Genomic DNA, 14,167 nt, shown 5'->3' with positions numbered 1-14,167 from the left:
AATGGCTCCTCCTTCCCCTCCCATGTGGGGTTGCAGTCCTCAACATTTCTTCTCTCAGCACCATTGTTTATAATACAAGAACTGGGTTATAGGGTAGCCATGATAAGAAGAGAACAGAAGAGAACAGCAGAGAACAAGATATACGATTATATGACCTTTGACAAGATAAGGAATTCCTGTGTCTCGTGAGCTTACAACAATATATTCAAGGGAGAAAGAGCTCAGCAAGAACATGAAGCATGAGACTGCATGAGGCTACTTAGTCTGACCCCCGATATGGCTGCTACATTCCCCCTTAAATGCATAATTTCATTACAATTATAGCATTTCTGATAACTATACAAAGCTTTTTGTGACATACATATTACTTAGCCTCTTGTTGGGCTATTAGAGCGCAGAGGGCAGCAGTTTTACTAGCTGAGACATAAAACAGATTGGTTAAACAGCACATAAGACAAGGAACGCAGAGACATAACAGAGCTTTTATGAACCACACTGGTAGAATTAGGATGAACAATGCTTCAAGCCAGCTAAGATCTGGAAGCCAAGGGGTTAACTAATTGAGCTAATTGTTTTGTCTTATTATTTTGTTAGCTACTATATTGTGCAGCTTGTTGATCTGTTCATCTACAGCATTGCCATTATCAGTTAAGTTAAAACAACAGAGCTTTTGGTGTGTCTCACAACTTAAATGATGAAGAAGGAAGAGGTAATCTATACCAGCTCTATTTTCTAGAACTGCACCTCTTAGATCACGCAACTCTTTATTTAACAGTGCTCGTGAGGTGGCATTTATGCTTTTGGCTAAGCTGCAAGCTAACCGGTTGATCTCTAGACCATCAGCCAAGGCTAAACTTGGAACCCCAACCAGTGACATTGCTAAGGCCAATTTTTCTGAGTCAGAATATAACTGCACATGACTATTACAATTTTTAGTTAGTTGGAGTGCTCGAGGCTGCTGTCGACGGATTTTCTCGGGCTACAGGGGAAGAATTGGCACCAGGCGGCTGAGGCAACATGGGTGGTTATTCGACAAGTTGGCAGGAATGAATGACCAAGTGCGGGAACTACATGTCTAAAACCATTTATTAGGCAAAAGTATGTGGGCATCATTAAAAGATATGTTTTGAATTTTATTACAGTGGAAGAGGGCCAGGGATAGCTTTATATTTTTTGGAAAATTTTAGACAATTAAGCATTCGTGCACACGTAGCATTTGTTTCAGCAACGATGGGGGTGTGTAGAGTGAACTCTGTAGGGGGTAGGATCTTTGCAACCACGCCCCAATTAGCATTTTGGGAATAAGTTAAACTTACACCATAAACTCTTAACATGGTATCTTTCTGAATTTTCCCAGGATGTCTACAGACAGGTATTAGGCAAGAGCTAATAAGCCTGTTTGCAGGTATATCTCTTGGCAAACAAAAATGTTTTATTCTCGTGATGTTAGCCAGGTGAAGCCAGTAATTATTAGCAAATCACTGGGACAAACTTCTCCTTCCAGGGGCAGACCCCCCTTTTTGCACCTTATTAAGGAAACACAATGCAACACTACTAACACTACAACATGCATGTTTGATCTTCTTTGGGATCTGACCGTACGCCGGGCAGCTATTCACCTGGCAAGCTGCAGTAGGGTCTAGTCCCCTTCTTCAATTTTCCAGTTGCAGGTCTGACCGTACGCAGGGGGACAGTTTCCCGGTGTGTCCACAGTAAGGTCTAGCCTGAGTCTTTTTACTGCTTTTTCAGAATGATTTTTAAAGGATTTTCAGGATTTCTGTTTATAGTCTACTCTCCCCTCTCGCTCTCTTGACTCGTGTCTAATGTATCTAGGGTTTAACTCCAGCTGCTTTCATAGCTGCGGGGGTGGAAAGTATGACAGTTTTCAGTCCTCTCCATCTGGGAGTCAAAGGGTTATTTTTCCCTCTTTAACTCATACTTTAACTCTTGGTTGGAAAGGATGAACTTCTGTGATGGGAATGACTTATTTTTTAAGACAAAGCGACGCTGGGCTTGAAGAACTTCGCTCAGTGTTTGGACTTCTTGTTTAAGGCTAACGTTTGCTTGCTCTTGATGCCACTCCAGTGTCAATCATGAAGTCAATGTCACGGCCCCTCTCAAGCTGTCTCTTTTTTCGCCCATTCTAGCCCCTTTGTTTTTCTCCTTTGTATTTGAGTTATTTTATTTGGGCATTCATGCCACTAATGTCCATCTTGTTCACACTGGGCACACTGGTTCTTTTTTAAGAATCTTTTGCCTCTGCCGGGTCTTCTTCTTTTCTTCTTTCATCCACGTCTTTTTGGGCCTCTGGGTCGAGGGGGGTGTACTGGCGATAGGCATCAAAGACGCTCCAAGTACGCTCTGGGGCCTCGGTGGCACCTTGCAGCACTTTAGACACTTTGGTCATATTAATTGACTTCTTCATACCTGCTTTCATGGCTTCTAACAGCAGGGTTTGATACTGGGTGAAGCGCTCTAGCCCCACTTGTGTTTTGGGATTCCAGCGGGGGGGGGGGTACTTACAAGGAGACTTTATTGGGTAACTTACAGCACACAGGCGTACTTAATGGTTGGATCAGACAGCTTCTCTGAACCACGAGCTATTGGGCTAAATGGGTTTTATACCATACATGTTACCCATGAGGCAGCACAACACTAGCAAGCATTTTCAGCATAGGCTAGAAGTGTTTGGTTTTCAGGCACAGCTTCCTGTAAACAACTTCGCTTCCCAAAGTGCTTGATAACACTTTTATTTATTAGTATGGGAAGACAAATTTTTTCTCTTTCTTTTGCTTTCTTTTTTTTTGCTGATCTGCCTGTATTGCAGATCATGTTTCAAACTTTTTACATAAAACTTTCTGCTCCATGCACTAGCTTTGTCTCTTTATTTGTTTTTTTCAAGTTAAACTCACTTACTTAAACCTTTCTGCCTTACACTAGTCTCAATGACACACATTTGGGATAGGCTCTTCTTCTCTTTCTAGTTACATTTTCTTTATTTTAAAGAACTATTACATTATTGTGGCTACTTTACCCCAGGTAATAAGCTCCAGGCACAATCAGCTGCTTTTAATTTATCCTGGGGGCAACTATGGCCATGCTTCTTTTCTACAAATGTTTTTTTTTCTCTTTTTTTTCCCCTCTTGCCTCTTCTTTCTTCCCCCCCCCCTTTTTTTATCTGTCTGCTACTTTCTCTATTTCTGTCTTTTCTACTTGCTTCTGTCTTTCTCTACTTGACTTTGTCTTTTCTCCTTGTCATCCATTGGGAACCACACTTAGTATTATTTGGAGTTGCAACTAACACTAATCTGCAAATATCACATATATTTTATGATATTTAAGAAATCATAAAATATACACAACAAACTTTTTCTGCAATTGAATACAATGAATGGAAAGCACTTCTAGCACGGTAAGGCATGATGGAGCAGATTTAGCAATTATAATGCTCTTCTGGCATGCTCAGGGCCCATTAAAATCAAGGGACGGGCATACCCACACACGCAAAGCGTTCTAGGTCACTATTTTTGCATTGGCAACTCTATGCTGCATGAGTTCTAGCAGAAGGAAATCTAAAAGTCATAGATCAAACTTAGATTGTTGTACACTGAGGTGACTACAAACACAGACACACGGTCCACAGCGATGAGTGTTCAAGTTTATCAAAAGCTTCACAGCACTGTCCATGGCAAGTCTTTGACAATTTAAAATTTTAGTCCATGTGCAGAGTGTCTCTAAAAAGCCCAGATGATGATGGAGGCAAACAGAGAAGGCTCTGGGCAATGAAGATGAGATGTTTCCAGCAAAGGCTCTCCACTTTTGCATCAGTTTAAAAAGGGAAAGTGTGGCCCTACACCCCTTCTGACAGACAAGGGCCTTTAACTTTTTAGCAAGGCCTCTGTCTAAACAGAGCGGCACAGCCCAGCTCTCTAGCCGTGACGCTTTAACCTGGGCAACTCCTCTGTAAATTCTATTTTATTTCTGTCAGGTTCTCACAGACATTTTAAAAACTTACTCTTTTTTTCCTTTTAACCTGGTACACGAAAGCAAAGTGTCGAAACTCAGGACGCTGGGGGGTGATGGGCATCGCCTTATACTTGCATTTTTCAGGCAGCCATTAATCTTCGGGGAGGCGGTGGGGTGATTTGCAAGACTTCAAAGGCAAGCTTCTCAGTTTGTTTGTATTTGTAAATCTCAAGCTCAAAACAGGACATGATGAGGTACAGGGCAGCTAAATCTTTGCTTTGGCACGGGCAACAAATAACTCGGGTCAGCTTTCTTCGCTGGGGTCTCAAACAGGAAAACAGTTTTAATTTAAAGTTATAACATCACTGACAGCGTCAGCCAGCCAGCTACACAGATCTCATTATTTTTTAAGACAGTTGCTCCAATATCTTCTTTTCTTCTCAATCAGGTTGGGTCTCCCAGCTTACACAGTTTATTGCAGCTTTCAGGAGCATGGTAGTAGCGTGATTTTGGCTTGGCCAGGAACATGCTGTCTGGTTTCTTGGTCTCTTCAGCACACACACTCAGGCAGTGTAACACTGGACACTTAAATCAGTGAGATTTCTTCATTGCAGGGAATCTCACGGCAAAAGCTTAATGGTTACGCTCTTCAGAAATCATATAGCTGATGGTCAGTAGCTACAGGCTCTATGCAATTTTAACACAGTTCAAAGCTAAACACGGCTACCTTGACAGAGATCTTCATCATGGTCTTTCCGCTTCATTCTGCTCTGGGACAGTCTTATGGCACACTTTTCACTCGAAGAGGGGTCTAGCCTGTGCTCTGGGGGCTGATTCTTCACCTTTATTTTCTATTTTGCCTTCATCTTCTGGGTCTTCATTTTCAGTTTCTATTTCTTAGGGATTTCATCTCAATTAGGCGAGGTGATGATGTTGCACAACTCAGAACGTTGTGGGCAATTTTCCTGCCCCCCCTCTCTCGGCGCACTAGGCTAACAGCTACTTCTTCGGCCTTACACTCTCACGCTCCCACGCTTTGTTAAAAGCCAGGCTGTCCTGCAACATTTTTCTAATTAACAGCCTCAGATCTTGTTCTTTTTTTTTTCTCTCAGCTCGACCTTGAGCTTTTTGCTGTTTTCTCTCTCTATTATGAATTTTTTTTTTAAAAAAAAACCCTTTTCCTTCTTTGTTTGACATACATCTCAAGGGGGTGCAAGTCTTGAGCAGTAGACGAGCTCGCCTCCCCTTTTTTTGTGAGAACACATCTTTTTAAGGGTCACTGCCGATTTTATTAAATCTTCTGCCCAACACTTAAATTTTTTAGTTTCTTTTATTAATGCTGATTGAGGTGTAAGAGGGGAACCTCCCGATCCCGTAGAGATGAAAGTCTCGGCAGACAATATCTGGGAGTTGAGGACTGTAGCTGAAATCCGCGAATTGCTGCCGGTGGGGCTTGAAACTGATGGCGACAGTTCTAAGTCAAAGCGAGGGGCAATGCCTCTGTAGGGGGGATGGCAGGGGCTCAGGAGCCACAGGATCTGGATCTCGACGGGGCGGTCTTACAGTAACATGGGCCCGTGGTGGAAGCAGGGCATAAGCAGGTGGAAACGCCGTTAGCTCTGCCAGATCTTTACACGAGGCTTCTAACACTGGTTGTAATTTCTTGGCCAATTTTTCTTTTCTGAGCACCAAAACTTTTGCCTGAGATTCTAGGCATTTCTTTAGCCATGGAGGAGAAGCGCGGACTATGGAATCTCATGAGTTTATGTAGGGAAATTGGTCGGGGTGCCCAGGTCTCCCAACCACAATGGCATATACACGGCTGATTTTGACGGGTTCTAAAGAGCCTTTAGTAGGCCATCCTACACTAAAAGACGGCCACTCTATTTCACACAAAGTCTGCAACCGTTGAGGATTCATGGGGGGGGGGGGGTCCCCATAATCTCCACTAAAACCTTTCTTAAAATTTGCTAGCATACATCCCAAGGGGGTGCAAGGTTTGCTTCCCTCACCACCCATAGCCTCTCTCCTAAATTGAAGACAGACACAATTAGGGAATGGGAATTGGTCAGTGAGTAAGGGGTCTCACTGGCCGACACAAGAGGATTTTACACACCACGCACTTTGCTACTGGCCTGGGCACCCGGACGGTCAACGGTATGCGTCAGAAACCGCAGTAGCCACTCACACAATCATCAATCTCTCTACTGCATCCATATGTCCCTGCCACCCACTTTTCCCACTTTTTACCAGAGCGGAAAGCGGCTTCCCCAGCTTCCTCAGCTTCCTACTGAGTACTGGCGTGCTGGGTACTGGCGCCCACTTGGGGGTGTGATCAGGCCCCCCTTCTACCCGCAAGGAGTAGGTTCTTTTTGTATACGTATACCACCAACACTGACCTTCTTCATAAGGCGGGGCCCTCTTTTTTTCTGCCCAGTGGCCTTTCTCCCTAAAGGCGGCGCCCCCTTTTTCCCATATACTTGCCTTTCTCCTGAAGGCTTCCAATGTGGGTTTCAACTCAATTGCAGCTGCGATACAGGCAGGGCTCAAGTTCCTTTCTCCGCTTCCCAGGGTTCTCTTGCTGCTCGCTGCCGTTTGGGCGATCCCGGTGCAGGCTTTCTCCTATTTACTCGACAAAAAGTTCGGTGGCGCCAAGAAAGGGAGGCATGCGCCGAGCTCGTCTTCCCGGTGCGGCGATCAAGAGCAGGCAACTGCCACCTGTCTGTCTCAGAGCCTGCCACATCCGAGTCACGGCACCATTCATGTTGCAGAACTCAGAGTCAGAGAGACCACGGAGTGAAGGAAAAAGAGATTCTTTATTTAATGCGCGGGCTTAAGGCTGGAATCATTTCCAAAGAGCCAGAAGCCCCAAAATACATCAGCACAATGTTTTTATAGACATTGTGACACATATGAAACGGGTCCTCCTCCCCCTCCCGTGTGGGGTTGCAGTCCTTAACATTTCTTCTCTCAGCACCATTGTTTATAATACAAGAACTGGGTTATAGGGTAGCCATGATAAGGAGAGAACAGAAGAGAGCAGCAGAGAACAAGATATACGATTGTATGACCTTTGACAAGATAAGGAATTCCTGTGTCTCGTGAGCTTACAACAATATATTCAAGGGAGAAAGAGCTCAGCAAGAACATGAAGCATGAGACTGCATGAGGCTACTTAGTCTGACCCCCGATATGGCTGCTACAAGAGGAGGCCAACTAATGCTGCGATCCTATGCATTTTTAGGCAGAAAAAAGTCCTACAACTCCCAGCATGCCCCAACCAGCCATTCCTCAGCTAGGTAGGACTTCTCTCTCTCTCTCTAAATATGCATAGGGTTGCACCCTAAGATGGCTGGGTTTATGGAAAACAAGTCCTATGCAGAAAGGCTGAAGGAGCAGGGTATGTTTAGTCTGGAAAAGAGAAGATTGAGGCAGGACATGATAGAATTCTTCCAATACCTGAAGGTATGTGTGTGATGGAATTAAATGCAGTATATTACTTGCACTACTGAGTTTGAAGGCTATACTGATTTCTAGGGTCCCAACTACAGAAGTAAGAAATCCACAAATGGACTTGTATACAGTCAATGCACCAAGCCGTCCCTATCAGCCTCCCACCCCAGGCTACCGCTTCATGGGGGACACCCTCATTAGACCCGGCTTACTTCTCCCCCCTCTCCCCCCTTATTCTGGCTTCCCAATGACCCAGCAAGGTGGGCTAGGAGAAGAGATAGTGGCTGGCTAGGTGGGAGGGAGTACTATTGAAAACCACCTCAGCGTTACTGCCCTATCTAAAACCACTCCACACCCAAAAAGGAAACCATTAAAAATTACCATTCCAAGCTCTGCATGATGAATTTATTCAGGGGAGGTGAAAAGGCACTTTTAATACCCATTGAAATCCTAAGTGCCAAGTCTTTCTCCTGCGTGGCTGAGAAGGGAGACTCTCCCATCCACCCTGGGAGGAAAAAAGACCACCAATCTGGTGAGCAAAAGGGAGAAGAAGCAGTCAATGAAGTCAATGGGAGAGGAAGGTTCAAAGTAAATGCATTGAAGGGGATGGGAGACCTTAAGACTGCTGCTCTAAATAGACTTACAATGCACTCCTATGCATATCTACTCAGAAGCAAGCCACACAGATTTCAGTGGCACTTATTCCCAGGAAAGGAAAGGCTTACAGCCAATGAGTTGTGTGTCAGCTGTGTCCTGAAGGGGCTACATAAGGTGACACCCTCACAGGTGTCAGCTGTGAGCTGGACAGCGCTGTATCAACTCCATCTGATACGGCGGCTGTGCCCCATCCTTCCCGACCATCTGCTCCCATCGGAAGTACATGCCCTGGTCTCCTTTCGTTTAGACTACTGTAATGAGCTCTACGTGGGGTTACCCTTGAAGATGGTTCGGAAGCTGCAGCTGGTACAGAACGCGGCAGCTCACCTGATTAAAGGCAGCTGCCGGCAAGATCACATCACTCCAGTGCTGAAGGAGTTGCACTGGTTACCAGTTGTTTTCAGGGCCAAATTCAAGGTGTTGGTTTTGACCTTTAAAACCCTATATGGTTCTGGCCCAGCCTATCTTAAGGAGCGCCTCCAGCAACACCAGACAGGCCGCTTAACAAGATCAGCCTTGGATGGCCTTCTCTCTGTCCCATCAGCCAGGACAGCTAGACTGGTGGGGACGAGGGAGAGGGACTTTTCTGTGGTGGCCCGCACTCTGTGGAACTCCCTCCCTAGGGAACTCTGCCATGCCCCCTCTTTAATGAGCTTCCGCCGCGCATTAAAAACGTGGTTGTTCAGGCATGCATTTGGGGTGGGTTAGGGTATTTTAGAAAACGTTTTTATTGTAGAATTTTATTGTCTTAAACTGTTTTATTATATGTTGTACATCGCCCAGAGGGGCTGGGTGACCAGCCAGATGGGCGATTAATAAATAAAATAAATAAATAATGAGTTTACTCAGAAGTAAGCATTGCTGTATTCAGGGGGATCTGGGAGAAGCATTTGGGCTGGTTAAACACTTTACAGTTCAAGTGACTGTAGTGGAATGGGAAAGAGGCAGAAATGGTCACTGGAAGTGTGGTCAGTGACCTGCCCCCACTCTCCCACTGATTTGTTGTTATGACAGTGTTATTCAACACCACCCAGCAACACCCTCTAGCACACGCCCACACAAAGCGGGTCAAAGCGCTAAAGGGGAAATACACAGGGGGGAAATGGCGATTTCAGTTGCAAGATCACAAAATGCCAGGTTTTCCCCATTCTCAAGATAACATGGGAAGAGGGAGGGGAAGTTGTGAGATAGCAGGAGAGCAGCAGCATCATTTAAATCTCCCATGAAAACCAGTGATTAAAGAATGATCCTGCTAAAAAACCAAGGTGTGAAGAGAGCCTATGTCTGTGCATTTGTGTAACTTTATCCAAATTCTGTAGAACTCTAGGGTATCCCACCCTCCCTCATTTCAGCTATATATTTCTTGACTCAATATGAGGGTATGTTTTGGAAGCCAAAGTTCTGCTTTATTATGGCTAGTGTCTTACTGATGAACTGGTATTGGAAATGTTTCAGTTCTGTTGTAACATTTTTAACACAAATATTTTGTTCCTTCTGGAAATATCTCCTTAATTTGTTCCGATGGATATCCAATCCTCTATCTTGAGTGTACCAACTCAATCTTGAGTGTACTAACTCAATGGTGATGATGAGAAGGTGGAAAGGACTGAATACAAGAAGTCTTTAATCAAGGTGTTTTCCATCAGATATGTTTTGCCATTAACTAACTTGGCTGAACAAAGGAATTTAATGTAACTCTTCACATGCAGAGCAGTACTTTACGGAGCCTTTTTTCAGTGAATCTTTTGTATTTGTAGCTGCTCAGTTTCTTTTGCATTCTGGGATCAATAAAAACGTTGGAAAATAAGCAGTTTCAATATATATATAGTCATACTTGGAAATGTCCAAAGCTTATTTAATGGTGGTCAATAGAGAGAACATAGACTGTCCACATTACATGAACTGTTCACATTTTTCTTTAGAATAAATGTGTGTCTGGAGAAGAAGATTTCTGTTTCTTTTAAAGACTAGGAGACAGAGGTTGAAGAGATGGCATGCTGGACTAAAATTTGAGGAACATCTTAAAGGACTTCTGCCTATTAGTAATCTATTGCATACTTAGGCAAACCCTAGGACAGACTACTATAGAGGAGTACAGTCTCCCCTAGCATCTAACAGCTAGTAGGCAGGCACAACTTGTAGCTTGGTGATAGGGTGCACCTGTTTGGCATGCAGAAGGTTCCAGGTCCAGTCCTTTGGAGATCTCCCCCTTCCCCACCCCGCAAACCTTAACATGGGGAAAGTGGGGGTTGGAGCTAGGGAATTCTAAGAACCTGACTTGAAGATACCCCAATGATCTGGCTTTTTCTGATTCACATAGTTTCCGTGGACTTGCAAACTAGGGTGTGTGTGATTTTAATTTGGGGGCAATGGGGATTTGCGCAAGTGTGCATTAGTGCAAATGCGAATTTGCAAACAGGAATAAAATTCTTGTGCATTCCTAAAAATAAAAATTAAAAATCAGATTCCATCAATTAGCAGACAGAATGAAAAATGCCTGACAACCTGCGAAACACAGATGAAAGGGTTTTGCAAAATCTGTACATCCCCTAGTCAGGGCTGATAAGCACATGGCAGTGAGTCTGTGGCTCTGCTCTCCCCCTCACACTGTTACCATCATATGAAGAATGGATGATGTTTGCATTTTGTATAAAAAGTCTGTGAACAAATGAGGGTAATTCCAGAGCAGAAAGCAAACCATTATTTATTTATTTATTTATTTATTTTGCAATATTTGTATACCACTCCACATCTTAAGATTTTTGGAGTGGTGAAGAGCAGATAGGATAAAATAATAAAAACACCATGTTTAAATAGTATTTTTTGAAGAAACAGAGTTCTGATAAAACCGAGCTTTGATAAACCGTGGTTGGTCACTCAAGGGAGGCCTCCCAAAATAACAATGTCTTCAGGAGGCACCGGAAGTGACACAATGTTGGTGTCTGCCTGACCTCCAAAGGCAGAGAATTCCATAGGAAGTGGGCCACCACACTGAAGGCTCTTTTCCTGGTGGACTCCAGCTGGGCCATGGGTTCATTTGGAACCACCAGGAATATGACCTCTGATGTCCTCAGTGACTGGGCAGGTTGGTAAGGGAGAAACTGCTCTCTCAGGTATGGCCTGCTTTTACTTTTTAGCTTAGAGCCAGCTGTGCTGCCTCATTAATATCACTTAGCATTGGGAAGCAGGGAGGTAAAGGGTGCAATCCTATGCATGTTTAGAAAAAACAACAACAACACCCAGCCCTGCAAAACCCAACATACTCCAGCCAGCCAAGCTATAGGCTGGAAATGCACTCATATGTCTAATTTTCCATATATATATATATACACATACATATATGTGTATATATGTATACACTTCATGGATCACTGCCTTGTTGTGGTGAAGGGGCTTGTGTAACTCAGTGAAGCCATAAGCTATGCCATGCAGGGCCACCCAAGATGGACAGGTCATGGCAGAGAGTTCTGACAAAATGTGGTCCACTGGAGAAGGAAATGGCAACCCACTCCAGTATTCTTGCCAAGAAAACCACATGGAATGTATCACAAGGCTAAAAGAGATGATGCCGGAAGATGAGCCCCTCAGGTCGGAAGGTGTCCAATATACTACTAGGGAAGAGCAGAGGGTATTTCCAAGTAGCGCCAGAAAGAGTGAAACGGCTGGGCCAAAGCCGAAAGGAAACTCAGCTGTGGATGTGTCTGGTGGTGAAAAGAAAGTCCAATGCTGTAAAGAACAATATTGTTTAGGAACCTGGAATGTCAGATCAATGAATCAAGGTAAACTGGAGGTGGTCAAACATAAGATGGCAAGATTGAACATCAACATCTTGGGAATCAACGAACTAAAATGGACAAGCATGTGCGAATTTAATTCAGGGGACCATTATATCTACTACTGTGGGCAAGAATCCCTTAGAAGAAATGGAGTAGCACTCATAGACAATAAAAGGGTGGGAAAAGCAGTACTGAGGTACAATCTCAAAAATGATAGAATGATCTCAGTACGAATCCAAGGCAAACCATTCCACATCACAGTAATTCAAGTCTATGCCCTCTATCTATGCCACAGTAATTCAAGTCTCACTGAGGTCAAAGAAGCTGAGGTTGATCAGTTCTATGAAGACCTACAACACCTTCTAGAACTAACACCAAAAAAAGATGTCCTCTTCATCATAGGGGATTGGAATGCTGAAGTAGGAAGTCAAGAAATCACTGGGATAACAGGCAAGCATGGCCTTGGTGTACAAAATGAAGCAGGACAAAGGCTAATAGAGTTTTGCCAAGAGAACACGCTGATCATAGCAAACACTCCTTTCCAATAGCACAAGAGGCTACTCTACACATGGACATCACCAGATGGTCAATATCGAAATCAGATTGATTATGTCCTTTGCAGCCAAAGATGGAGAAGCTCTATACAGTCAGTAAAAACAAGACCTGGAGCTGACTGTGGCTCAGATCATGAGCTTCTTGTTGCAAAATTTCGGCTTAAATTGAAGAACGTAGGGAAAACCACTAAACCATTCAGGTATGACCTAAATCATATCCCTTATGAATATACAGTGGGGGTGAGGAATAGATTTAAGGGATTAGACCTGATAGACAGAGTGCCTGAGAAACTATGGGCGGAGGTCCGTAACATTGTTCAGGAGGCTGCAACTCAATCAATCCCAAAGAAAAAGAAATGCAAGAAAGCAAATTGGCTGTCTGATGAGGCTTTACAAGTAGCTGAGGAAAAAAAGGAAGCGAAAAGCAAGGGAGAAAGGGGAAGATATATCCAACTGAATGCAGAGTTCCAGAGAATAGCAAAGAGAGACAAGAAGGCCTTCTTAAATAAACAATGCAAAGAAATTGAGGAAAACAATAGAATGGGAAAGACTAGAGATCTTTTCAAGAAAATCAGAGATATCAAGGGAACTTTTTGTGCAAAGACGGGCATGATAAAGGATAAAGAAGGCAGGGACCTAACAGAAGCAGATGAGATTAAGAAGAGGTGGAAAGAATACACAGAAGAACTATACAGGAAAGATCTGAATGTCCCTGATAGCCATGATAGTGCGGTCACTAAACTTGAGCTGGATATCCTAGAGAGTGAAGTCAAGTGGGCCTCAGGAAGCATTACTAACAACAAAGCTGGCGGAGATGACAGTATTCCAGCTGAGCTATTTAAAATCCTAAAAGATGATGCTGTTAAAGTGCTGCACTCAATATGCCAACAAATTTGGAACACTCAACAGTGGCCACAAGACTGGAAAAGGTCAGTTTACATTCCAATTCCAAAGAAGGGCAATGCCAAAGAGTGTTCAAACTACCGTACAATTGCGCTCATTTCACATGCCAGAAAGGTTATGCTCAAAATCCTACAAGCTAGGCTTCAGCAGTATGTGAATCGAGAACTACCGGAAGTACAAGCTGGGTTTCGAAGAGGCAGAGGAACTAGAGATCAAATCTCCAACATTCGCTGGATCATGGAGAAAGCAAGAGAATTCCAGAAAAACGTCTATTTCTGCTTCATTGACTATGCTAAAGCCTTTGATTGTGAGGATCACAACAAACTCTGGCAAATTCTTAAAGACAGGGAGTACCAGACCACCTTAACCGTCCCCTGAGAAACCTGTACGAGGGTCAAGAAGCAACAGTAAGAACCAGACATGGAACAACCAATTGGTTCAAAGTTGGGAAAGGAGTATGACAAGGCTGTATATTGTCGCCCTGCTTATTTAACTTATATGCAGAGTATATCATAAGAAACGCCGCGTTGGATGAATCACAGGTCGGTATTAAGATTGCTAGGAGAATTATCAACAACCTCAGATACGCAGATGATACCACCCTAATGGCAGAAAGTGAAGAGAATCTAAAGCTGGTGAAAGCTTCCTTTTGTTGAAGGTGAAAGAGGAGAGTGCAAAAGCTGGTTTGAAACTCAACATTAAAAAAACGAAGAACATGGCATCTGGCCCCATCACTTCCTGGCATATAGAAGGGGAAGAAATGGAAGCAGTGACAGATTTTATTTTCATAGAATCATAGAATAGTAGGGTTGGAAGGGGCCTACAAGGCCATCGAGTCCAACCCCCTGCTCAATGCAG

The sequence above is a fragment of the Heloderma suspectum genome, chromosome 2 (genome assembly GCF_057233095.1).
Source record: "Heloderma suspectum isolate Gila_16-S chromosome 2, 16-S_ref, whole genome shotgun sequence".
In the NCBI taxonomy this organism is placed as follows: Eukaryota; Metazoa; Chordata; class Lepidosauria; order Squamata; family Helodermatidae; genus Heloderma; species Heloderma suspectum.
Note: the sequence above shows the minus strand (reverse complement) of the source record.